Raw genomic sequence first — 27469 nt, 5'->3', positions numbered from 1 at the left:
TTTTATAATTTAGTGTTTTGTTTTTGTAATGAACTAAAAGATTTAACAACACTCTCATAATTTAAGGAAACAATATCATTTAACAAAACCTTATTAACTTTAGGGTTTTTTATATTAAAAATGGGTTTATTTTGTCTATTTATTAATTTATGTTTTTAACATTATGATTTTAGTTTTCATTATTGCTAGAATAACTCAGTCAGTTAGAACATGTAGTTGTTAACCACAAATTTGGAGGTTCAAGCCCTCTGTCTAGTGAATCTAGTTTTTAAGTTGATATTTTTAGTAAAATTTCAATCACATTTAGTTTTGGTTTTTTTTGCTTTTCAAAATTGTGGTGATTTGGGTTATTTTAATACGGATTGAAAAACTTATATTTCCCAAATTAATTATATTATTTAAAAATATTTTTATCAGAGTTTTTTAAAATTTATTTTTAACAAGTCATGTTCTAGAAATCTTATGAACAATTGAGTTTCCATAAAGCTTCCTAAACAAATCTAGTAGAAATATTAAATGACTTCGTAAGTGAAAAAATTCAGCCTGTTTCTGAGTTCATATTTTCAGTAAAGTTTAACACATATTTAGTTTTAATTTTTTTCATTTTCAAAATTCCAGTGATTTGAGCTGTTTTAATATGGTTTGAAAATTCTAAATTCTCAAATCAATTATATTATTTAAAAATTATATTATTGTATTTTAAAAAAAATGTTTTTAATTAATTTAATTTAAAAATAAAATGAGTGGGAAAATTGAATTTTTTTTTATTATTTTTTTAGTAAAATAGATTTTTTTTGCTTACTTATTTTTTCAAAATTTAGGGTTTTTTTAATGGACTAAAAGATTTATAATTATAATAATAATAATATCTATTTTTAAGGTCACAGCCAACCCAGACACCAAATTGGTGTATGAGACCCCCTTGTTTGTGGGACAAGGTTATAATAATAATAATAATATCCATTTTTAAGGTCACAACCAACCCAGACACCAAATTGGTGTATGAGACCCCCTTGTCTGTGGGACAGAGAACCTACCTGCACCAAATTGGTGTATGAGACCCCCTTGTTTGTGGGATAGGGGACCCACCTGTGCCAAATTGGTGTATGAGACCCCCTTGTTTGTGAGACAGGGGACCCACCTGCGCAGCGATTTGACTGCTAAGTCTACGAAGGCATACATACTCTACGCCCCTCTGGTTTTGAACCTGTGACCTCTTAGGAGAAAACACATGCTCTTAACCAATAGGCTCTTAACAAAGCTTTCATATTTTCATTAAAGTTTCATTCTCATTTAGTTTGTTTGTTTGTTTGTTTGTATTTTTTTTTTTGGTGATTTGAGTTGTTTCAGAATGGATTGAAAACCTTAAATATCCAAATTAATTATATCATTTAAAAATATTCTTATCACATTTTAAAGAGTTGAAAAAAAATAATCAATTTAATTTTAAATGAAATAAGTTGGAAATTAAACTTTTTTTTAATTCATTTTTTCAACAAAATAAAATTTCCATTCATTTACTTATCTTTTCAATTTTTTTTTAATAGGTAAAAATATTTAACAAAGCTCTCATTTTTTAAGGGAACAATATCATTTTAGAAAAACCCTATTAACTTTAGGGAAGAATTTTTATTGAAAATAAGTTGAATTTGTCTATTTATTAAATTATTTTTTGTCGCATTACCATTTTAGTTTTCTTTATAGCTACAATAACTCAATTGATTACAGTGTATAGTTCTCAAGTCTCAAGCTCTCCTTTTAGCGCATCCACTTACTTCAAAGGTCTCTGAAAAAAAAATAGTTCAAAAATGAAATGACTAATTTATTTTCCATAAAGCTTTTGAACAATTTCAGCGTCCACAATGCTTTCTAAACCAATCTAGTACAAATATGAAATGGCTTCCTAAGTGGAAAATCTCAACTTGTTTTAAATTCTTTCCATAAAACTTTCTAAACAAATCTAGTTCAAATATGAAATGACTTCATGAGTGGAAAAACTCAACTTATTTTTGAGTTCATATTTTCAGTAAAGTTTTTCTCTCATTTTGTTTTTAAAATGTGATTGGGTAGTATTAATATGGATTGAAAATATTAAATTCTCAAATTAATTATATCATTTGAAAATATTCTTATCACATTTTAAAGAGAGTTTTTAAAATATATATTTTTAACCAATTTAATTTTAAAATGAAATAAGTGAGAATTTTTTTTTTTAATTCATTTTTTCAACAAAATAAAATCTCCATTCATTTACTTATTTTTTCAAAATTTAGTGTTTTTTTTTTTTAACAGACAACAAGATTTAACAAATATTTCATATTTTCGGTATACTTTCACTCTCATTTAGTTTTGTTTTTTTTTCCAAATTTTGGTGATTTGGGTTGTTTTAATATGGATTGAAAACCTTAAATTACCAAATTAATTATATCATTTAAAACTATTCTTATCACATTTTAAAGAGAATTAACAAAAAAAATAACCAACTTAATTTAAACATGAAATAAGTGTCCCTGATGGGGGTGTTATTAATAAGATATTAATAACGTCTGCAATGGCATATAACACTCGATTAGCATGTGGAGAGTACAAGTGGAGTGTGGGTTGGTGGCCTTTGAAAAGAGTGCCATACCCTATGTATGTCATATTTTTGCTATTGCATGGCGTAAACCCTATTATTGGGAGGGGCTATTGCATGGCGTAAACCCTATTATTGGGAGGGGGATCACCTATCCCAGTCTTGTCATGATAAATGTTCGATGAAGGTAGTATTAAGGGAGAGGTATGACATTCTGTTAGGTTTCCTCAATTATCATTTAGCCATTGTGATGGATCGTATTTTACTGGGCATATTGGTTACTGCGATAGAAGACCCTGACATGCATGTGTTAGACATTAGACTTGTATGTGTTTGGACCTCACACATAGTGGTAAATTCCTTCTAACGTCAAGTCTTAATATATTGTCATTCCATTATATGTGCATAGGTGTTTTATCAAGGTGGTGACTTTGCAACATTACTTGGGGCAGTGAAGAGGATTTCTAGGTTGCTTGCTTTCTCTCGACTACCATATTAGGTATACTCAAGTTTTGGGTGTGGCTACCTTCATTACCTTCATCAATTTCTGGTTAGCTCCATATTTGTTTCTACAATGCTAGTTAATTGGCCTGATCTTGCCTTTGAGTTGGTCGCAGTTCTTCCTACCTCGCCGCTCCAGGGTAGAAAACTAAAAGGTAATTCTTCCTACCTTTGATCTGGTAGTAGTTCTTCCTACCTCGTCGCTTTAGGGAACTGGTCCTGCATTTGAGCTAGTTGCAACTCTTCCCATCAGGGATTTCCTTCAATTTCCCAGTTCTGGTTTGTGGGGTCTAGTATCCAGGTACTTTTTTTCCATTTGGTTTTAAAGGTGTTATTTTGGCTACCACTTTTCTTCGTTGTTATAGTGGGTGGAGAAATATGTAGTTTTTTATTTGACACTTAGTCGGAGGAGCTCAATGAATCTCTTACAGTTATCAACACTCCCTTAGTCACTACATCTCCTCGTGATGTTAATTCTCCCCGGGACAATTCCTCTCCCCTATCTTCAATCATCATATCAGATTGATGCAGTTGCCACCTTTTCAAAACTCTTTTTTTTATGGAAGCGAATGAAGAACTTATGGTGATGACTTGTATTTCCTCAAGCAGCGCAATGGTCAACACTTTCATGTTTTTTTTTTATGTATGAATCTTGTTTTTCTTATATCCATTATGGTTCTATTGTTGTCATCCTTCTCAGTTTTTTGTAAACTATATTGGTGGTGGCCATGGATAAATCTGGTTTTCATAGGTTGGCTCTTTTGTGTTTGGTGTATTAGTTGAGTTTTGTTTCCTAGTTTTAACTACTAGAATTGATGGGCCTTTGGGTACACCTGGTTGAAGCCATGGTCTCCCAAGGTTGTCTTTTTGAAATGTAGAATATTTATTGTAGTCAATGTAATACTTTATTATATTAATAGAAATCATTTGCATAAACTTACCCAAAAAAAAATGAAATAAGTGGGGAAATTTTGCTTTTTTTTATTCGTTTTTTTAACAAAATAAAATTTCATTTCATTTACTTACTTTTTCAAAATTTAGTGTTTTTTTTTTGTAATGGGCTAAAAGACTAACAAATCTCTCGTAATTTAAGGGAATGATATCGTTTAATAAAACCCTATTAACTTTAGGGAATTTTTTTATTAAAAATGGGTTGAATTTATCTATTTAATAATTTATTTTTCATCACATTGTCGTTTTAGTTTTCATTGTTGCTTGAATAGATAAGTTGGTTAGAGTGTGTGGTTGTTAACCATAAGGTTGGAGGTTCAAGCCCTCTTTCTAACACATCTAGTTATTTAAATAGTTTTTGAAAAAATCCAGTCCAAAATTGAAAGGAATAATTCATTTTCCAAAAAGGTAAAAATGAAATAAATGGGGAAATTTAACCCTTTTTTTATTTGATTTTTTCAACAAAATAAAATTTCCATTCCTTTACTTATTTTTTCAAAATTTATTGTTTCTTATTTTTTCAAAATTTATTGTTTTTTTAATTGACAAAAATATTTTTTCCAAAATTATTGTTTTTTTTTAATGGACTGAAATATTTAACAAAACCCAAAGTTTCATTCTCATTTTTTTTTCAAAATTCTAGTTATTTGAGTTGTTTTAATATGGATTAAAAACCTTAATTTACCAAGTTAATTATATCATTTAAAAATATTCTTATCACATTTTAAATACAATTTAAAAAAAATCAACTAATTTAATTTTGAAATGAAATAAGTGAAAAAATTCAACTTTTCTTAAAAAAAAAAAATTTTTTGACAAAATAAAATTTCCTTTCATTTACTTAATTTTTTCAAAATTTAGTGTTTTGTTTTTTGTTTTTTAAATAGACTAAAAAATTTTAAAAATCTCTACAACATCATTTAACAAAACCCTATTAACCATTAACTTTAAGGAAGATTTTTTTATTAAAAATGAATTGAATTTATCAATTTATCATTTTTTTACCATTTTAATGATGCAAAATCCAATTTTATTAAGTTCCAAGAAAAGTTATAAAAATAAGATACTCTCAAAAATGCATTCTATTGAATTTTTAAACGAAAAATTATATTCAAAAAAAACACCCACATTGAAAATAGTCCAATAAAAATTCTATTAAGAAAAAAATCCTAAAAAATTAACAAATTTACTCCAAACTAACAAAACAAATTATCTAAAAGCCCTTTTTATTTTCTGGGTTACCCAAACATTGATGCAATAAGATTGATTCCCACATCAAGAATGTGCACCAAAGAGCAAAGACAAGAATGTATGTCTTTCTACATCATAAAGCAATGACAAAGAAAAAATGTCATAAAATAATCATGGTGTTTAATAAATCATATCAACAACAAAAAAATTTATATAAGATGGGACTATACCACTATATAATGAAAATAATTAGAAAAATGGGAAGTCATCCAACAATATGGACTCAAATAACCTCGTAACGACGGATGAGTTCAATTACATAATGTTGTGGGCATTTGAATTGTACGTTTCCATACATATTAGTGTGATAATAAGAATTTATTAAAGTGAAAATGATTCTTATTATTATCATAAGGATATTGATATGACTAAGTGATAATAAGAATCTCAATAAATAAAGTGGAAATGGTTTCTATTATTATGATAAGGATATTGATATGACTAAATGATATACATGGTAAAGTCTATATTCGTTATTAATCAATTATAATGGAAAAATTAAATGGTAAAGGTTTTGGTTGCTATGGATTTATGGTGGGATTTTTCGATCAATAATTTGTGGAAGACTTTGGTAACTTTTATTTATTGACATTATATATGGATAAATAATGTTTTTTCTTAATTTTTTTAATTTAATAATAATGAAAATATTCTATATATGTTTATGGGAAATTTTTAGGGGCTAATATTTACAAGTGGGCTAATTTTTTATACTTTTTCCAAAAAGGATTTGCTAATTTGTTTTTTTCCTAAAAATGATTTATCCAAATTTTATATTATGAAATTATTTTACCCTAAAAATCGTGAAAATTTTATATAAAAACTCTATAAAATTGTTAGAAATTTGAATATTTTACAAAAATATCTCCTAACATTTTACATTGCATATTATGGACTAATAAGATTCCCCAAAATTTCTAAACTTTAAAATAAATTTCCATCCTTAAAATTTTCCATAACCAAAACTTAATAACAATAATAATATCCCATATGTTTTTACCAAATCTACTACCTATACACCTTGCATATACGAAGTCCATGGACTATACACCTGGTCGAAAGAAAGTGATTTGCAATTTGTCTTTTAACATGTGTATTACAAAATCACTAATATTAAGAGAGAATTACTCATCATTGACTACTGATGCAAAAGGAGATCTAACATGTGTATTACAAAATAGAAATTTGTCTTTTAACGTGTATTACAAAACCACTAAAAATAAGAGAGAATTACTCATGATCTAACATGTGTATTACAAAATCGCAATTTGTCTTTTAACCTGTGTATTACAAAATCACTAATATTAAGAGAGAATTACTCATCATTGACTACTGATGCAAGAGGAGATCTGTGAAAAGAAAAAGAAAAATAATTTTATGATTAAAAATGAATATTGTTGTAAAGAAAAGGAAATATAATTTTATGATTAAAAATGAATATTGTTGTAATGTGTAAAGTGCTACTTCTTTCTTTACTTCACCCATAAACATGTGCATGTAAGAATAATTTATTTAATCTTATTTAATCAAAACCATTTAATTATCATCTTATTCATTACCCTTCTTAAAAGTAAAAAATCAAAAATCTATAACTAGTTAATACATTTAATTAATTGAATTTTCAAACCATTTAATTATCAACTTATTCATTACCCTTCTTAACAGTAAAAAATCAAAAATCTATAACTAGTTAATACATTTAATTAATTGAATTTTCAAGTAACTTTTAGTTTACTAATTTTTATTAAGGTATCACAAACTTCCAATAGAGTTGTCCTCAATCTTTTATTGAAGTAAAAGATCATAATCATTATTCACATTTAACTATTTTTTTTAAGTATATAAGTTCTCATTTTTAAATGAAGCCACATTATTATGACATGAAATTAAAAGCACAAGTATATAAATTGAATATGGCTACAACTTCAAAAGGTAAAAATAATATGATATAATAGAGTAACTTACTTATAAAAAGAGTAAATAGATACACCTAAAGACATTTGAACCAAACATAATATGACAAGGAAGGAATAGTAGTCATAACTCATTAGAATAAGAAACAAACATTATGCAACTCTCTTATATGTGATAACATTTTAGTGATCAAATTTAATGAGTGAGCAATAATATGGCATTTTGGTTAATGAACTACAATATGGAGATATGTCTCTCCATAACTCACCATATTCAAAGTAGTATGATCAAATTGGCAAGAAATTTTATACTTTTCTGAGCACAAGATGGCATTCACTCTTCTCTTCTTTATTGTAGATCTAGAGCTTAATCTTCTCTTCCTTGTTGCAAACTATTGGAACTCCCTTCTCCTTTGTTAATTCAATTAACAATCGATTTATAATATGCTCTAACAATGTTTAGGTCACATGGTATCCCAACAATATATATAATTCTTCACTTCCTCCTAAGTTGTCTCTATGAATTCCTACGATAGCTCAAGGTCAATCTCTTATTGATTGTTCCTTAGAATTTTTTATTTTTCTTTTGGAATTTCTGTAGCATGGACCCATTTTTCAATAACAGTGGTCTATTTAATTCTTTCACTAAGCTAAAGTGTATATTACAGGTAAATACTTGATGTTGAGTGCATGATCCCAATGATGCTCCTACATCAAAAACCCCTGGTAAGAAAAAAATGAGAATTCAAATCATGTGGATGGAGCCACGGACCCTTCAAGTATTGTAGGTCAGTGAAGGCAACTCAATTCTTCCTCTATAATCCATGATGCATCCTCTAAATTTCTATTATTCCAATTTATTAACTATTTAAATTGATGTCTCCCACAGTGCATTAAGTTGTTGGTGATAGGGTGTTATGTTAAGGTGCTCTTTGTGTGAAGGTCACTGGTTCAAAACCTTGTGGGTATAGCTAATTGATCTTAACCTTGATTCTTTTCACTAACTCTTTTTGTGAATATTTCTTCAATTTATTTAAAGGGATTGACTAAAAATTTTCCTTCCCATTCTTGCATAGTGTCTTCTTCACCATCGTCTTTTTCTTCATGAATCTCATATAAGTCAAAAACATTAAATATTATAGAAATGTCATATACCTCCAACAAATCTAGCTTCTAGGTGTTACTAGATATTTTTCTCAAAATCTTACATGGACCAAATTCTTATTATTAAGTTTGCTATAGATTCCTCTAGGAAGTCTATCCTTCATCAAATGTGCCATAATTGTATCACCCTCTTCAAAAACCCTCAACTTCCTATGGAAATCTATCTTCTACTGCTAACTAGGGAAAAATTGTTGTAACTTTCTTTTTGACCCGCTCATGAATGTGATGCATGTTTTCTACAAAATTATATACTTGAATGATCATCCCTTCCTCAACTTATAGAAACTTAACCAAGTCCACAATACAATTTGCAAACCTACCACCCTTTGGAGACCTACCATATACCACTAGAAATGGCCTTTTACCAATGGATATATTCACTAAATTGTTGTAACCGAATTTAGCTTGAGGTCATGTGAGCTTCACTTTTTTAACCAATATCTTACAATGTTCACTCATAAAGGGGGTTTTAAAATTGTGAAAAATCAGTTCAACATATTGTAGGTATCGGGAGCAAGTGCAAGGTATGGAGTTTATAGGTTAAGCGGCATAAAAAAGTGTATATAGAAAAAACAAGGGTCCTTTTTATTGGAAAGTTATACGAGTGGGGTGGTGGTGGGTGTCAAAAAAATATTTTTTGAAGTGTTTATCAATACCTAGTGAAATTAGGGTCATTCTTTAATATTTCACAAATGCACACGCTGTGTCACAAGTTCAATGAGTGATGACTGCATTCTTAAGCTATAGCCAAATTCCATTGAGTTGGTTTGTCTCCAATGAGATTTCTCAAAAAAATTCCTAGACTTCAGTTAACCACCTCTATCTAATCATATGTATATGGATGATACATTGAACTATGCTACAACCCAGAACCCATTTTCTTCCAAAGATTACTCCAACAATGTCCAATAAATTGAGTATCTCTATTGGAAGTGAAACTCTTAGGGAACCCATGCAAGTTTACAATTTCCTACAAAAACAACACAATCACATGTGTAGCATCATTAGTCTTCTTACATGGTATGAAATTTTCCATCTTATAAAATCTATTGATCACGAGCAACACTAAATCATGATCTCTATATGTCTTAGGAAGTCCAAAAAGAAAATCAACACTTAAGTCTTCCCTTGGATTTTCAAGTACAAGTAAAGGAGTATGTAACCTAGTGTTATGGTTTATCCCATTTTCCAGTTGACAAATTCTACAAAACTCAACAAATTTCTTGACATCTTTATTGATGCTAGGCCAAAACTACCTTTCATCCACCAATGTTGGTTTTATCTACTCCAAAATTCCCACCTAAACCTCCGCTCTGTAGCTCTCAAATTGGGTTTAGTCTCAAAGAACTATGTTGAATACATAATTTCTAATGTTTGAAAAGAAATCCCTCTTAGATGTGAAATCCAAATATGGTGCTCTATTCATACTACATGGTTCTTTGCATGCTTTCCATGCCCCTAGAAAATATGTGTCTTCTACATACAACTCATTCATCCTATTCAAACTAACAAATTCTACATGCATGGAATTTAACAACATCACCCTCAAGCTTAATGCATCGTCGAATTTATTATATTTTCTAGATATATGTTTTAAAACAAATGAGTAAATATATAAAAACTCCACCCATTTCAAATTATTTTGATTCAACTTAACTAGATTAATCATATATGGTAGCACCTTGTGATAGTTTTCTACCACTTTCTTCACATGCCCCTAGTGCTCTTCCTTGGATTTGCTAAAAATCTCAGTGTCACCAAGAACCTTCCCAAAAATGGTTTGAAAACTCCATTTATCATTTTCATAAAATTACTAGGGGCACTGGATAATACAAATGGCATAACCATCCATTCAAACAGTCCATCCTTCATCTTGAACATTGTCTTCCACTCATCACCTTTCCTTATTTCAATTTGATGATATCTACACTTCAAAAACAATCCATAAAGTCTTCCATTATTAGTAAGGGAAATATGTACTTTACAGTATTCTTGTTAATATCTCATGAATCATTGCACATTCTCCATTCACCACTCTTCTTTGGTGTCAAAAATATTGCGAAAACACAAGGACTTAAGCTTTCTTGAATCACCCCACTATTAAGTAATCCTTGCATTTTCCTATTTACTTCTTCTCTTTCCACTAGAGTGATTCAGTAAGGATACTTATTAAGTAGACTTAATCCTAAAATAAAATCAATTTGATGTGAAATACTTCTCATGGGAGGCATTCACATTGGCAATAATCTTTGCAAACTCATCCAACAACTTTTGAATATCCATTGGCGCATAACTCTTTTCCTCGTCTTCTTGTGCCTTCTTTGGCATTATGGCCAAATAGAATTTTGCATCCGTTTCTCCCTTTAGAAATTATTTTGCTAAGAAAAACATTATGTGACCACTTTTTCCATCACCATAACCCAACACCACTACTAGCCACTATCATTGTCTCCTCTCTCGCCAATGAATGCAACCTATAACATTATCCATCCTTATTGAATTCATATGCATTTTCGCTAACATCATTGATGACTTTCCTATAAAAAAACTATGATATTCCCAATAATACATGACATGCATCCATGGACACCACATCCCATAATATTGGTCACTAAAATTGCTAATATGTAAACTCGATAGGAATTACTTTGTCACAGTGACTTGTTCAACCTTCTATAACCATGAAACCCTATATAGGATGGGATGAGGGATGCACTTTAATTTTTTATTATCATTCACCTCTATGAACACCAAATTTGTATACTCTTGATCTATGATTAAATTATAACATTTACTTGAACCTTGCATTTATTTTTAAAAACTCTCTTCCCGTATTTAGGTTATTTCATAACCTTATTTTATGTTTGACCAACATCCTTCTGAACATAAGGTTTTTTCCCTCTTCTTGTTGAAGTACCGCAACATTGTTTCTCACAATTGAGGCCTCACCTACTTGTGTGACACGAGTCTTTCCCTCATTCTGTCTTCTCAGATTGTGCTTCTCTGGGAACTTAGATGTTTTGTGCCCTTATACTCCACATATATAACAAGTAATGACATGCTTACCCTTGCCTCTTCCAAAGTGTCTACCTACGCCAACATGGTTGTCTTGTTTGGAAATTTCATACTAGATGCTTCAACCTCGCTCCCTTCACTAAAATATCCTATTGCAACCTTTACTCATCCTCTACCTCTAATATTCTTTCCTTTGCAATTATGTTTCACCTTCCTCTTCAACTTTTCCTCTACCTTTAAAGAAATTTGATATGTTTAATCCATGGTTTTAAATTAATGAGTACTCATTCTCATCTTGAATCTGAAACTTCATCCATTCACATACAATGTTTCATTTTGATTCTCTAATTATTTTAATTCCTAATCGGAGTGATAGCTTGAAGAATTCTTCTATATACTCTTTGAAATATGTCACTTTTTGTTTCAATTTTTTTGCTTCTCTACAAAATATTTACTGTTAATGCAAATGAAAGAATTTTTTCTTGATCCCATACACCATTTTCTTCTAGGTCTTTATCTTATCCTAATGCTGGTCTATATGCCATTTCAACTTTGTTATTATGAAATAGAATTTATTGGGGTCTTGGACATTCTCATACACAAAGTATCTCTCAATTTTACCTATCCAATCTATGAGAGTCTATGCATTTATACTAGCATTGTATCAAGAAACTTCCACACTTGCATTGACTTTGCCCTTCAAAAGTAAGATCAAATGCTCAATTATGTCTCTTTCATCGATGTTTTTTTCTTAGTCCATCACACTACTACATAAAGGGGGGTTTTAAGACAATTTTTGAGTAAATTGTCTTAACTTGAGACAAAAAAAAACTTTTGTATTGTCTTAAATATTGTCTTTAAGCGGGTGTCTCAAAGATTATTGTCTTAAGAAATTGTCGCTATAAAGACAATATATAACACATGCATTATTATCTCTTAGGAGGCAATTTCATTTATGTCTCTCTTGAGACAATTTCATTTTTGTCTCTCTAGAGACAACACTCGGATTAGAGACAATATGTTTTTAATACTAGCTATTGTCTCTCTAGAGACTATAAATTTTTTATTTAAAGATCTCTTGTTTCTCTAGAGACAATATAAAACAATGAATCCATAATTATCTCGCCATTGAAATAAATTGATATAAAAAACATTTAATTAATAATAAACTACAAAATCATTGATTAATTCATGTTAGCGCACAGTGGAATCGAACCACCAACCTCCTGCTTGTAAGGAGGGCGCTCTTCCATTGAGCTAGCATACTTTAAAGAATTACGTGAAGAGTTATGGCAATCCTGAAAACTATATTTATAACCAATGATTTAAAAGAATTAACAAAAAAACAAAAACAAAAAACTGACACATGATCTATAATCTTTATAAAAACTTTAATCATGCAGTCCATATTTTTAACTTACTAAAACTAGCAATTGCCCCAAAAGGTGCAAAGAGAGACGGATTATATATCTAGCAAAAAATTTCAAAATCTTATATTAGTATACAGTTAAATGTTCATGTATACAGGCTATCTTGCTACAGTGGCATATCCCTGTGTTGGGATTTCATTCCATGTTAAGACTTCTTTTTCTTCATCTCCTTCTCCACACATGTATGTGTCTATTATGGTGTATATGCACCGATATAAAATTCTATAACAAAATGTCTTGATTTCCAAACATAAAACAAACAAAATTATGATTTGTGAATCCATAATCTGTGATTGAGTCATTATCAAAGCAAAAGAAATGAAATGGAGTGGATATATTCTCTTGCACCTTTGCAATCAGTTCTCCCTACTTAAAAGTTAATAGACTTGGAATATGTTTTTCCTTTGAATTTTAAGTTGGATAGATTCATGGCACCATCCTAGCTCCACAATTATTCGGGGCCCTCTATGGCTTGGGAGTTCCACACCAACCATTGTTTATGAGAGTGAAGAGTACTGATGACCGAGAACATGTGCTAAAAATATCATCTATGTTGCTACTAAATGCAAAGATATATCATGATAATGAAAAAAACAACAGCATGTTTCTTATTAAACAAGTGGGCGTTGATTATAAAAAGGAGAGGATGACATCATGGAAGACAAACTACTCTTCAGTAGCCAGTGCCAAGAAACCATGGCACACACTCAACAAAATAGATAAGCATAACATGTGAAAAGTTGAAAACTATGAATTGTAAAGCAAAAGGTCAAAGAACTGCTTACCACAATTGCTCTAGCAGGATCTATCCACCAGTACAGAGTACTTGCAAGAACAACAACAATTAGACCAATTGTGTTGGTGATCACATCAATGAAATGATCTTGAGCATATGCCTTCACAATCTCATTAGTAAAACTTCGACAATACATTATGAGGAACAACTTCACAAAAGTAACTGAAACCATAATTCCAACCACCCAATGCCATTTGTCACCATCTAAAGATAAACCATCCTCATGTGGAAATTTGGAAATAGAGTTGACAAAAGTTAATTCCTTGTATGCAAATTGGAAAATGGAAATTCTAACAAGAGCAATCTTTAGAAATGAAAATAATAAAAAGAGCAATGTCTGAAAATTATATGTTTAATTACATGTATTAAACATTATACACTTTGTTAAAAAAAATTCCATTTAGATATTTCGATAATGTAAATAACTTCGTAAAGAAATAACCCTAGAAGCAAACATGTTCACCCCAATGAACCAAAGTAAAAAGAGGTATATCATTGATTGGTTTCCTATTATATAAGTCTCTAGGCAAGGAGGTGCTCAACTATGGGCATTTGTCTTGGTGACTTCTACCTTCACCTTCAATATGAGAGTGATGGAAACCTAATGGACGACCAATATCAGGTTCTGGAGAAGTGGTAAATATTTTTGAAGACAAGGTCATATACTCAAGTGGCTCTTCTAAAAAACCAACAAGCACCACCACCCATTTCCTAAATGGCCCATTGGGTGGGATCTGACTTGTATGTGATGTTCACATCAACATTTTTAACAGAATTCTCAAATGTAGAACTTCAAAATTTTGTATTGAGGTGGAAGTAAAATCTAGGTAAAAATAAAATATGTTATTTCAAGTTTAAAAAGACTATTGGAGTGACAACATTCAATTACTTTATCATTGAGAATCATTAATGTTTATGCCACAATGTTTCAGTGATTTAACGTCATCTATTGTGATTCATTGTGCATGAAAAATATATTGTTGCAATATTAATACTAAGATATTTCTTTTATTTTCTCTCTCCACCTTTTGTGGATCCTATTTTCCTACAGTTTGAAGGGCATGCCAACTAGAATCAAATTTTGATTCATCTGTGAAGTCATAATTATGATTTAGGAAAGGCAAGGGGAGAAAAGAAAGTAATAATAAGCTGCAGAGGATATCCTGCAGGATGAGGATGTCTAAAGCGTTTATTGACATTGTAAAGTAAAATATGTTTCCTCAGGTTATATTTGCAATCCAGAGTATGTTTCCTCAGGTTATATTTGCAATCCACACGTCAACGATATCAAGAAGACTAGTCCTGTGGTAAAGCTTGTTCGTACAAATCCATAAGTTGATCTTCTTAACTTGATAGGAATACATGGAATTTTTATTAAATTTCCACATGATTTGGATCTTTTGTGTATGTGGTTGAGGCCCTCGATATATAAACATGGTGAAACACTTCATTTTCAATGAATTGTCTTCCATGACAATCAGAGGAGATTTCTTTGTCTATATAAAGATTGTCGAGGTTACTTGCTACTTTGTTTTGCTATCCAACCCATAGGTGTTTGGTCTTATGAGATTGATCATCTCAAATCTATGACATTGATCACCACCTTTTTCCAAATTATCTTAGCAACTGGGGTGTCGAGTGACCAATAAACACATACAAAGGTAGATCTATGATGCAATGTTTGCTCAAATAGGTGACCATAAAGACACCTCCACTTACTAGTGCAAGGCCCCATTGGCAAGGGATTTCCACCATTCAAAGTCCCCGGCTTAGTTCACCTCAACATCTCACATCAACAGTTCTAATTCTTCCTTACGAGAACCATTGCCTGTGCCAAAAATCTGAAGTTGTGGAGGAATTATTTGGGCAATTTCAAGGGTTGCATTTGCCTCAAGAAAGGCCTCACTGTCACACATTTACAGTCATGACCAGATCAGAAATTTGTTCGAGATTATCTTGAGGCAAGAGGCAAGAGTTTCACAAGTGTGTGGGGCCTCTAGTGACCTTGTTACCTTGCTGGAGGCATCCATTTAGTTGGATGTGTGACCTGTGCAAAAACAAGGAGCAGAACCAAGATTCCAAGGGGATATTTCAGTGAATATTGGAAGCCAAGCACCCTGTTGTTTGTACCACTACTGCTGATTGTGTATGCCATCATTTCATGGATTGAAACTGAGTTCTGGGCAGCGTATTCATTCCTATAGGATTGTAGGAACTATCTCAAAGGCAGACTGATATTTACACAGGGAAGTGACAGAAGATTGAAGGAATTCTTCCACTTTTCACACGGGTTTGCATAAAGAACAAGACTGCTTGCTGCCTTGGAATTTCACCGTGTATTTTAGGTTCCCTTTATCTCATTTATTGTGTCTATATGGCTGAGTTAAATGCAAGCTCTGTTTTTACTCAAATCTGATATCAGTCTATAATGCAGCTCCAGATCAATACACATCAGATTAGCATGTTGATATTCTTTATTTCTGATTTATGCATGGTTATAAAGTGAAATGCAAGCTCTGTTTTTAATCAAATCTGATATCAGTCTATAATGCAACTCCAGATCAATACACATCAGATTAGCATGTTGAAATTCTTTATTTCCCATTTATGCATGGTATTGGTTTGTTTGGCAATGAATTAGTAAAGAAACACCTACAACACATTTGGTGTGTTGTGTTGGTTCATAAACTCACTAGTGTAACTTTTCCACTGTGTAAAATGCTTAATTTTCATGGAATGGTAACCATTGAATGTGTACTCATTGTTGAAGTTTAAATCTGAAGCTTATCTTCCTATTTGGTAGAGTGTGGGAGTTCCTTGCGAGTGCTATAGTAATGCATTTTAAATTAAATGAAGAAAATGAACCTACATCCATATGCTCCTAAACTATTTAACGAAACTCATTAAAGACAAACACAGTGAACCACAGCAAATTCAGGGGCAGAGAATTGGTTTTTCCAAAAGGGAAATATTACATTGTTGTACCCTGAGATAACAGATGCCAAAATCCCTCATTATATGTGTTTTATTTTTTCTTCACCTTATGAGACTACCGCAAAATATTGCAGTCCACTCACCTCAATCCCTGAATTCTAGATGCAAAAATTCATCTCTCTATACACCACAAAATCTTTAGTTTTGTAGTAATCTAAATTATCTCAAAAGATCTATATAGTGCCCAATCTTCTAGAACTTGCAGTATAAGGCCTCAAAACCTCAAACCCCAACCTTATACCCTTTTCACACACACCACAAACAAAAAAAACACTCTGATCTGCCAGTGCCAGTCCCAGAGAGAACCAGAATGACCACCAGAAAGGTATCTGAAAGCAATTAAAAGCTAATTTGGCTGAGTCCTAGACCCCACTCACTCCATTAATCCATCATTAATTTACCTTTCGAACAAAAAACTGATAGACACATTTGTTGAGAATGATCTGTGATTGCTTTCATCCTAAGAGCGACCATAGAATATTATAATTGGATGAATTCAAATATCCAATAGAATGTTCTCTATCTCATTCATGCCTATTAAATTTTGATGATTTGATATGGTCATTTTAAAAGGCCTAGTTTAAAGGATTTATGAATTAGTCCTTTTATGATCGACTACTTATCCAAATCATTACATGTTTTGGTGAGAAGAACCTACTCTTTCAAATTGTGTAACTGTTTCTGTGTGTAGTTCATCCAAACGATGCCAACCAGACAACCTCTCAAGTCTCAACTCAAAGATTGATATAAGTGAAGTATGTTTAGTAGATGCACACGTTAATATCACCGCCATCATCCTCCCTCTATTTCAATTGTTTTCAAAAATAGCAGGCTCATTTGTTTTGAAGCATTGCTATGGTCTATCATTGGCCCTCCCTCCTCTGTTTTAGTGTTTTCAAGAGCTATGGGCCCACTCATTTTGATGCATTGTTCTGGTCCAAAATGTTTTCAAGAGCTATGGGCCCATCTTTCTTGTGTTTGGATTGGACCTAGCCAAGTTGGAGAGGCAGATTATGTGCATGTGTTGAGGTGTAATTTCTCTGTGAACAGGCCGAAATATCTTCTGTGTATTGCAACACAACCCTGGAACAGCTCTGATATAAAGGCCAAGTTGTAGCGCAGGAGTATAGGGCTTCTAGAGGAGGATTTGCATAGGTGTTTGAGGACTGTTAGGCCGAGTTGGGGCAGCACTGTAGCTTTTACAGGAAGCCCTAGATAGGGTCAAAAACCTTAGAAGATATTGTGCACAGGGCTGAGTATTTGAGGGCAGATGATGACGTCCTAGAGAGGTATGTTGTATGTCTTTCATGTTGATGTTTTGCTAGGGATTGTAGGTCTAGTTTTGGAAAGTTTTGAAGCAGCCTAAGTACAGTGGTTAGAGGACTGTTAGTGGCTGTTTGGGTAACCCTAACTGTTGTGGACAAGTGGCAAATTTGTCACAACAAGAGGGTTGTACAGTGTATGCCCTAAGAATTGACTTTTGGAGAAGGGAAGTGAAGAGGGCTAGTTATTGGGCCCTAGTTCTGTGATTGACAGTGGGCCAAATCAGAGATAAGAGGGCAGCTCCAAGCCCTAAGTCTGTTCATCTTTGGAGCAGTAGAGAGGAAAGAAGTGGACAGTGTTTAAGACCCTAAGAGTTGGCACTCTTGGAGGAGGATTTGCGTAGGTCTTTGAGGACTGTTAGACCGAGTTGGGGCAAGCCCTAGACAGGGCCAAAAACCTTAGAAGATATTGTGCACAGGGCCAAGTATTTGAGGGCAGATGATGGCGTCCTAGAGAGGTATGTTGTATGTCTTTCATGTTGATGTTTCGCTAGGGCTTGTAGGTCTATTTTTGGAAAGTCCTGAAGCAGCCTAAGTACAGTGGTTGGACTGTTAGTGGCTGTTTGGGTGGCCCTAAGTGTTGTGGACAAGTGGCAGATTTGTCACAACAAGAGGGTTGTACATTTTATGCCCTAAGAATTGACTTTTGGAGGAGTAAAAGGGCAGTCAAGAGGGCTAGTTATTGGGCCCTAGTTCTGTGATTTGATAGTGGGCCAAATCAGAGATAAAAGGGCAGCTCCAAGCCCTAATTCTGGTCTTCTTTTCATGGTTTCTTTGTGCCTGCATATCAAGGATCATGTTTATCGAGAAACCGAACCCATTTCTCACACAAACAAGCACCCAACAACAGATACAACGTTTCTTATATGTTTCTTGTAAGTAAAATATATTTCACGCAAATTCGATGCCTCAGAATCAGATCGGCAATGACCTTGCTGTGAACTAAAGAATAACCGCATGACCTCTCTGTGAACTAAAGAATAACCGCATGAGTGTGTCTCTAAACTCTGTAGGCAGCCTATCTGACTCTGAAACTGCTATTCTATCTCTATATTGGTCCCTCAGTATTCAATTCAAGCATCTGAAAGATTGAAAGATTGGCAAGTCGGCGCTAGAACTATTGACTGGAATATTAAGAAACCTACCCATGAAAACTTTCAAGAAGTAACCAGTAAGCGATACCTTTTCCTCTGAATACTGATTTCTTCCCAGAGCATTAGTTTCCACAATGGTCTTTCCCTGCTCTTCTCACTGGGTGCCAAGAGAATGGTTACAGTATTACGAGAGAAACATCTCCATCCCAGCTTTAGTAAGCCGGAAAGGATTAAAAAGTTATGGAGGCATAAACCTCTGGCTGATTAAAAAATTCTGGGATGCTACTTTAGGTCTTTTTTCTGTTAGCATCAATCTTTTCCATTTTAATTTAATGGGCTTATGGACCGACCAGACATCAGCATCATTTAATACAATTAATCTGCAGAGCTCTGTGCAAATTATAAAAGGAAACATAAATCCCAAATCCGAATCTCAATTCAAGACCAGTATACCAGCATTGTAGATAAGGACACTGTTCCACGCTTACAGCAGCACACATCCTTGAATTTCAGATTCTCCCCCATTGGCAAAACACTGGTATTTTAGAATCTCTAGCCATTTTTCATGTTTTCAGAATCCACAGTTGTTGTAGCCCTAGAGCACTGCTGTGAGTATAGAATAAAGATACTTCCTTGTGGCATTATTTATCAGAGATAAACAGGGTGCAGAATATTTAGAAGAAAGATACTTCTTTGTGGGATTATTTCTCAGAGATAAACAGGGTGCAGAATTTTTCTGCATTGAAAGCTACGATTTCTTGAGCTTCTAGGATGAAAATGGCTATCCAGAGTCAGTTATATTCTCTATTTCTACTTGCGGTAATAGTCTGCCTTCAAATCCTGGCTCCAAATTGTTCCGCAGCAAAAACTCACCGAATTGTGGACAACATCATGGGTTTCCCCAGAGGGCGCCCCACTATACAAGCAACAGGGCAGACACAACAACAGAAACAAAATTCTTCTTTTTCAGTACAGAGTCTTGAACAAGTAGTTAAATCGGTCCATAAGTAAGTGCCCCATTTAAATTTTTTCAATCTCCAGCTATATATTTGAAAACGATGAGAATGACATCTATACTAATTGATTGCAATTGAGTATCTGAAATGCAGAGTATTGCTTATAAAATTTTACTGATTTTATGCATGGGAATGGCGTGTGATGCAGAAGTATCAATGATTCTTGAAGACAGCTGAGCTATTTGTCCTGTGGAACCGGTAATCCAAAAGATGATTGCTGGCGCTGTGATCCAAATTGGCAAATGAACAGGCAAAAGCTTGCAGATTGTGCTATTGGCTTTGGCCGGAATGCCATGGGAGGAAAGGGCGGTCATACTATGTAGTAACCGATTCCAGTGACAACGATGCTGTGAATCCCAGACCTGGTACTCTCCGCTACGCTGTTATTCAAGACGAGCCGCTCTGGATCATATTTGAGAGTGACATGGTCATTCAGCTCAAAGAAGAGCTCATCATGAATAGTTTCAAGACCATTGATGGCAGAGGTGCCGATGTCCATGCCCACGGTGCCTGCATAACGATACAGTATGTGACCAACATCATCATTCATGGTATCAGCATCCACGACCGCATTCAAACAGGCAATGCCTTGGTGAGGGATTCCCCTGAGCATTATGGTTGGAGAAATCTGTCATATGGCAATGGAATTTCAATTTTTGGACGCTATATGTGGATAGACCACTGTTCTCTTTCCAACTGTAACGATGGCCTAATTGATGCAATTATGGGATCCACTGCCATCACCATATCAAATAATTACTTCACTCACCATAACAAGGTCTCATACTGCCATTGGATTCCTTCAGGGTCACAGTGACAGCTATGTTCAAGATGTAATAATGCAACGATCACCTTTAATTACTTTGGTGAAGGCCTTATCCAGAGGATGCCTAGGTAAACTCTCTTCCCCACATGAAATCAACCTCTGAATCTCTGTGATGTCATGGTATTGCCATAATTGCAGAAGGATTTCACAAGGTTGCATTGATCATATTAGGAATGGAATGGTGCATTTCACAACGTTAGATTGATCATATTATGAGTGCTAAGATAAATGTATATTAATGGAATGGAATGGAATACAATGCAATGTCAGAAAACCTTTTCCTATCAATTTCTTTATCCATTTTTTTGATATGGTCATTTTAAAAGGCCTAGTTTAAAGGATTTATGTATTAGTCCTTTTATGATCGACTACTTATCCAAATCATTACATGTTTTGGTGAGAAGAATCTACTCTTTCAAATTGTGTAACTGTTTCTGTGTGTAGTTAATCCAAACGATGTCAACCAGACAACCTCTCAAGTCTCAACTCAAAGATTGATATAAGTGAAGTATGTTTAGTAGATGCACACGTTAATATCACCACCATCATCCTCCCTCTATTTCAATTGTTTTCAAAAATAGCAGGCTCATTTGTTTTGAAGCATTGTTATGGTCTATCATTGGCCCTCCCTCCTCTGTTTCAGTGTTTTCAAGAGCTATGGGCCCACTCATTTTGATGCATTTTTCTGGTCCAAAATGTTTTCAAGAGCTATGGGCCCATCTTTCTTGTGTTTGGATTCGACCTAGCCAAGTTGGAGAGACAGATTATGTACATGTGTTGAGATGTAATTTCTCTGTGAACATGCCAAAATATCTTCTGTGTATTGCAGCACAACCCTGGAACAGCTCTGATATAAAGGCCGAGTTGTAGCATAGGAGTATAGGGCTTCTAGAGGAGGATTTGCATAGGTGTTTGAGGACTGTTAGGCTGAGTTGGGGCAGCACTGTAGCTTTTACAGGAAGCCCTAGACAGGGTCAAAAACCTTAGAAGATATTGTGCACAAGGCCGAGTATTTGAGGGCAGATGATGACGTCCTAGAGAGGTATGTTGTATGTCTTTCATGTTGATGTTTTGCTAGGGATTGTAGGTCTAGTTTTGGAAAGTTTTGAAGCAGCCTAAGTACAGTGGTTAGAGGACTGTTAGTGGCTGTTTGGGTAACCCTAAGTGTTGTGGACAAGTGGCAGATTTGTCACAACAAGAGGGTTGTACAGTGTATGCCCTAAGTATTGACTTTTGGAGAAGGGTAGTGAAGAGGGCTAGTTATTGGGCCCTAGTTCTGTGATTGACAGTGGGCCAAATCAGAGATAAGAGGGCAGCTCCAAGCCCTAAGTCTGGTCATCTTTGGAGCAGTAGAGAGGAAATAAGTGGATAGTGGTTAAGACCCTAAGAGTTGGCACTCTTGGAGGAGGATTTGTGTAGGTCTTTGAGGACAGTTAGACCGAGTTGGGGCAGCACTGTAGCTGTTACAGAAAGCCCTAGACAAGGCCGAAAACATTAGAAGATATTGTGCACAGGGCCAAGCAGTGTTGCGGGGGAGCGCCCCCCCCCCCCCCTCGCTCCCGCTCCCGATCCGCGCTCCGGGCGGGAGCGACTCGGGAGCGGGTCGGGAGCGCGCTCCCTAAAAAAAATTTCGCTCCCTGCCTTTTCGGGAGCGTTTTGCCTTTTTTGCATTTTTTTTTTTGTAGTAATGTTCGAAATGCAATTTTTTTTGAAAGAAACAAATAGTTTTTGAGTGGGGCAACTTAATGATCAAGTCTAGGCCCTAGTATTGATATGCTATTCATGGTAATGTTAAATTCTTAAAGTAAAAGTGACATTTTCTTTAATTTTCATCCTTTTACTTAAATTTTTAACATTACCATGAAATGACTCAGGATGTTTGAGAGTGGTTTCGTCCTCATTGGATTTCATATGGAGAAAGTAGAATTTTAGATTTCATTCAAAATCCAGCAGACTTATCAGTTTTTCAGGATTTCAGGATTGGGGGATTGCAATGTTTCCATTGAATTTTGTCATGTATTAGGGTATGGAACTCATATTTAATCAAGAGTACCAATCCCTCTATGTACCTTGATGTTAGTGACATTGGTTGTCGAACTCCTCTATCATGACCCTTCTAAAAATGTACGCATCACTCAAACAAAATCTTGACTTGACATGCTATGCTTTTTCTATCTTATGTTAATGCTTAGAGGGTGATATTAATGACAAAGATCCCTATACAGATACAAAGGTAATGACAAAGATACCTCTGGATATTAATGCTTGGAGGGTGATATTAATGACAAAGATCCTGATTTTGCAACAAGACTAAAAAATTAGACATTTCTCGTGGTGGCAAGAGGCCCAAGCATAAGAAATAGATAATAGATTTACTTCTCTTTTCTAGTTTCTAGTAGCTTTTATAACTATTGACTCTTTCATATTTATTATGATATTTTTTTAAACAATATATGACAATTTAAGTTTGAAGTTGGCAATTATAACTCATTAGTAATGAATTATGAATATGATGCTTCATGAAAGTTGAAAGTTGTTTCATTTCATTTCATTTTATAACATTTCATTTCATGTTAGATATTATTTGTTGTAATGGTTACACTTAGCTTACAAGTACAACTTTGGTGATCAATGATATAAATGTTATATATTGAATTTTGAAAGCTTGAAACTTTAAGATTGATGAATCATGAGACTCAATATGTTGTATGTTACTATGTTACTAACTTGCGGACGTGGTTGATGAAGATTATAACTTCTAGATGATTGTTGTTATATGGTTCAATCTATGCTTTTTTATGTTTTTTATATCTAATTCATCATTCTACATGTTTTTGTTGACATATATGTATCAAAAATTAAAAAATATATAAATATATATATTTTTAAAAAATCGCTCCGGGATTCGCTCCCAAACCGGGAGCTTCTGAAAATGGTCGCTCCCGCTCCCGCTCCCTAGTAACATTGGGGCCAAGTGTTTGAGGGCAGATGATGGCGTCCTAGAAAGGTATGTTGTATTTCTTTCATGTTGATGTTTCGCTAGGGCTTGTACGTCTATTTTTGGAATGTTCTGAAGCAGCCTAAGTACAGTGGTTGGACTGTTAGTGGCTATTTGGGTGGCCACAAGTGTTGTGGACAAGTGGCAAATTTGTCACAACAAGAGGGTTGTACATTTTATGCCCTAAGAATTGACTTTTGGAGGAGTAAAAGGGCGATCAAGAGGGCTAGTTATTGGGCCCTAGTTCTGTGATTGATAGTGGGCCAAATCAGAAATAAAAGGGCAGCTCCAAGCCCTAAGTCTGGTCATCTTTGGAGCAGTAGAGAGGCAAGAAGTGGACAATGGACTTCACATTCTTCACCATGTTCATGCTACTAATGTTGTAGAATAGTAGCATTTTTCTTTGACAATTTCTTCAACCAACATGTAATTTCTTAAATCAGGGAAATTGCAGAAGTACAAAGCACTGTACAACATGTAATGATAGGATTTTTCTTGTTCTGGAAAGTGCGAGCAAGGTTTTCTCACAACAAACAGTAAGGTAAAAGGAGAGGGTGAATGGGATGAATTTGTTTTTGTTCAGTTATCATATATCATAGATGGCTTGGCAACAAAGATTACTGGAAATTTTAGTGAGGAGCAGACTGTTTAATCAAATAGTCCACTGAAATTGCTCAAAGAGACCCTGAAATCTTGGTTGCCATCTCTCTTCTCTATGGAAGAAATGGACATTCTCAAGATGTTGTTACATACGATGAAATTGTTGGGAATACGAGAGTTGTTGAAAATGGACCATTTAGTCCAGAGGTGATGGGGATCCCAACATATTTTTATTTGGATTTTAATGTGTCTCTATTTTCAACAATGATTAAACACACCAGAAATGGATATTGCAGTCTGGAGATGATGAATTGGTTACTTTGGATTATGGACTTCACTTTGGCAGCTTTATCTTGAGAGTTTGGGATTCTCAAGTGATCCCAAGAAGGACGTGTGTGCCCAATAGGAGCAATATGTTACCCCCTGGTTTGCATGAGGGTACCATAAGAAATATGTTCCTCAAAATTATCCCACAATTTGTGGACAGAGGAGATCAATGAAATGTTTGGATTTCTATTACTATGATCAGCCTCTACCAGCTCTGATGATAGATATGAAAGTCTGTGGGCTTTCTCCTAAATTAAAGACAAGGCTATGGTTTGACAGACACTTATGGGAAGTTGGATTTCATATCGAAGAAGATAACTAAGATAATTAATCCCATGGCTGGAACATCACCTGGTATAAGTGATGATCCTAAAACGAAGTGTAACCTAGTGTGATGAGTAGACAGGGTATTGTATTGAGAAGCATTGGGGTGTTGTCTGAAATGTATAACCAAGATGTCACCCTACAACAGTGTTGTCCACAGGGATGATGGAGATATTAGACAGTTGCAGCAACTAGGCAACATTTGAAGTAGATCTTCCATTACTTATAAGGCACTAGATGGCTACTAGTTCTGTACAATTATTGTGGGGCATGCATATCAAAGCCTAGTCAAGGGCGAACAACAACCAGCTCGAAACTAAGTTTTTAAAGAAACCAAAGCTTGTATCTATTCATGAAAGTAAAAATCAGATATCGAATCAAAATGTTTAAAGTAGATGACCTCAATGGACCATGTGGGCCCTCACATGAGAGCCACGTGCCTCACCACTCCATCTCCATAACATATCATGCAAGCACTGTGCCATGACACACAACGCTGCAACATGCTAATATGCTATGCCTATTATGGGAAGCAGCTATCTGTCTGACTGGTAGCCATCATTTTCATTTATTCGAGCACATTGTTCCACCCCAAACCAGAGAATTACCATATCTTCCCAGTGGAACACATCAAATGGAAAGATCCACGGGGATTTGTCAAAATCCTAGGTTATTTTGCAGGTCATGTGTAGTAGTGAGCTATACCAGGTTACAAGGTCTCGAGTGGGTTTTAGTCATGTGGTCAAACCAATGAACTTTAACATGTCACCGAGGTCTCAAGTTGACTCGACCCCCTAAAGACATAGCTGTGTCAATTTGGCCAGCAGACAAAATTACCACATCTGAGAAGGTGCAAGATCTAAAAATATGCTAGAAACTGAGAAGCCTCAGTGAAAACAAAACAAAATATTGCTTTCAGAACAAATAATGACTCAAACAAACCAATACAGAAAGAAAAATGGGAAAAACACATGAAATCCCACAAAATAGTGAATTTCATAATTTTATACAGCAAGAACCGACAATGGAACCTTAAGAAAACCTTTCCTAAATACAAAAATTAAACTGAACCTAAAGGTCAACTGAAACAAAAAAAGAAAATGCCCACCAACCTAGTATCTTATTACTGATTTGAAGTGCATGGCAGAGCTCAAAAAACTACAGGTGACAGAAAATGTATCTTGTGACTGATTTGAAGTGCATGGCAGAGCTCAAAAAAGTCCGGGTGACAGAAAATGTGAAAGACTAGCTCACAAAGGTCATCATCCTTAAATTCCTTCAAAATTCTACAAGAAACCAAGAGCTGCAGGAATACACATGCATCAACAATACTTATCCAGTATTCAACCTCAAGTTTGAGTTTAGATTTCCATGCAGTAGAGCAATATTCTGAGTCTTTTTCCATCTCCGACAACACCTTGTACGGCGATAAAACAAAACGAAGGGCATTCAAGAGCAAATGACAAGCATGTCTCAGCTCCCAAATGTATGTATACCATTTCTCAGTAGTATCGTCCACATAAACGCAACCCGGGGCTGTAGAATCATCTTGGCCGGGTTCACCGCATATCTCAGCGCCGCGAGGACTTTGTTACAGATTGTCTTCATGTAACCGCGGGAATCTGCCAAGAAATTGTTCAGACCCTCACCGTCCATTTTCAGACCAACAGGATCCTAGAGTTTAGTATTCATCTGAGTTTAACAACACTAGCATTTTAATTAATGAAGAAAGACATCACCTAAATCATTACAAATATAGACCCCCTTAAGATGTAAGCATTATTAAGTATTATCTATCTTATTCATAGGGTCTCATTCTTAGGAACCATTATCAGTGTGACCAGATTTGGTCTTCACGAGAGTATAAGGTCTTTATAAGCAATTTTGTGGTGAGTGCAATGGTTAATAGATTTCAAAATCATGCAGTGGAGAAACCCAATAGGTCTTTCTTGGACTCAAGTCCTCATCGTTTGCATTACTTGCTGCACTAACTCAACAAGAGGGGGTCACACTCCATGTCAGCAAATTTTCATCATCTACAAACAATGTATAACTTATGTCCAAGGACGCTAAAGTAATGAAGGTAATGGCCTCCACCATATATAGGCTTATTGAGCAACTTTACCCATGCTGGAATTCCTATGACAGTGAGGACAATATGGTCCACCCATACAGCTATAGGATGTTTACACCGCATACTATACACTCCAAATTTGATCCCCAAAGTGACTCTAGAGATCATTAACCAGTACAAAGGCATTTTCTTAAGCTCTGTCACTATACAAGGAGAAACTCAAGCAAAATGCAGTCAACCATGGTGAACTGTTTTGCAACTGCTACAGGAATTGAGCGCAAGCCCAAATTGGTAGTTC

At 34.3% G+C, this 27469-nt stretch overlaps 1 pseudogene; it reads left to right on the top strand.

Annotated features, from left to right (window-relative positions):
* The first annotated feature begins 19783 nt into the window (after nucleotides 1-19783).
* On the top strand, nucleotides 19784-22272 carry LOC149177480 (putative pectate lyase 5 pseudogene; annotated as a pseudogene).
* Nucleotides 22273-27469: the final 5197 nt, after the last annotated feature.

Source organism: Pinus tabuliformis, chromosome 4_1 (assembly GCF_031772625.1).
Source record: "Pinus tabuliformis cultivar Carrire ecotype Pingquan chromosome 4_1, CPIR1, whole genome shotgun sequence".
NCBI classification, from domain to species: Eukaryota; Viridiplantae; Streptophyta; class Pinopsida; order Pinales; family Pinaceae; genus Pinus; species Pinus tabuliformis.
This window is presented reverse-complemented; position numbering and strand designations above follow the sequence as displayed.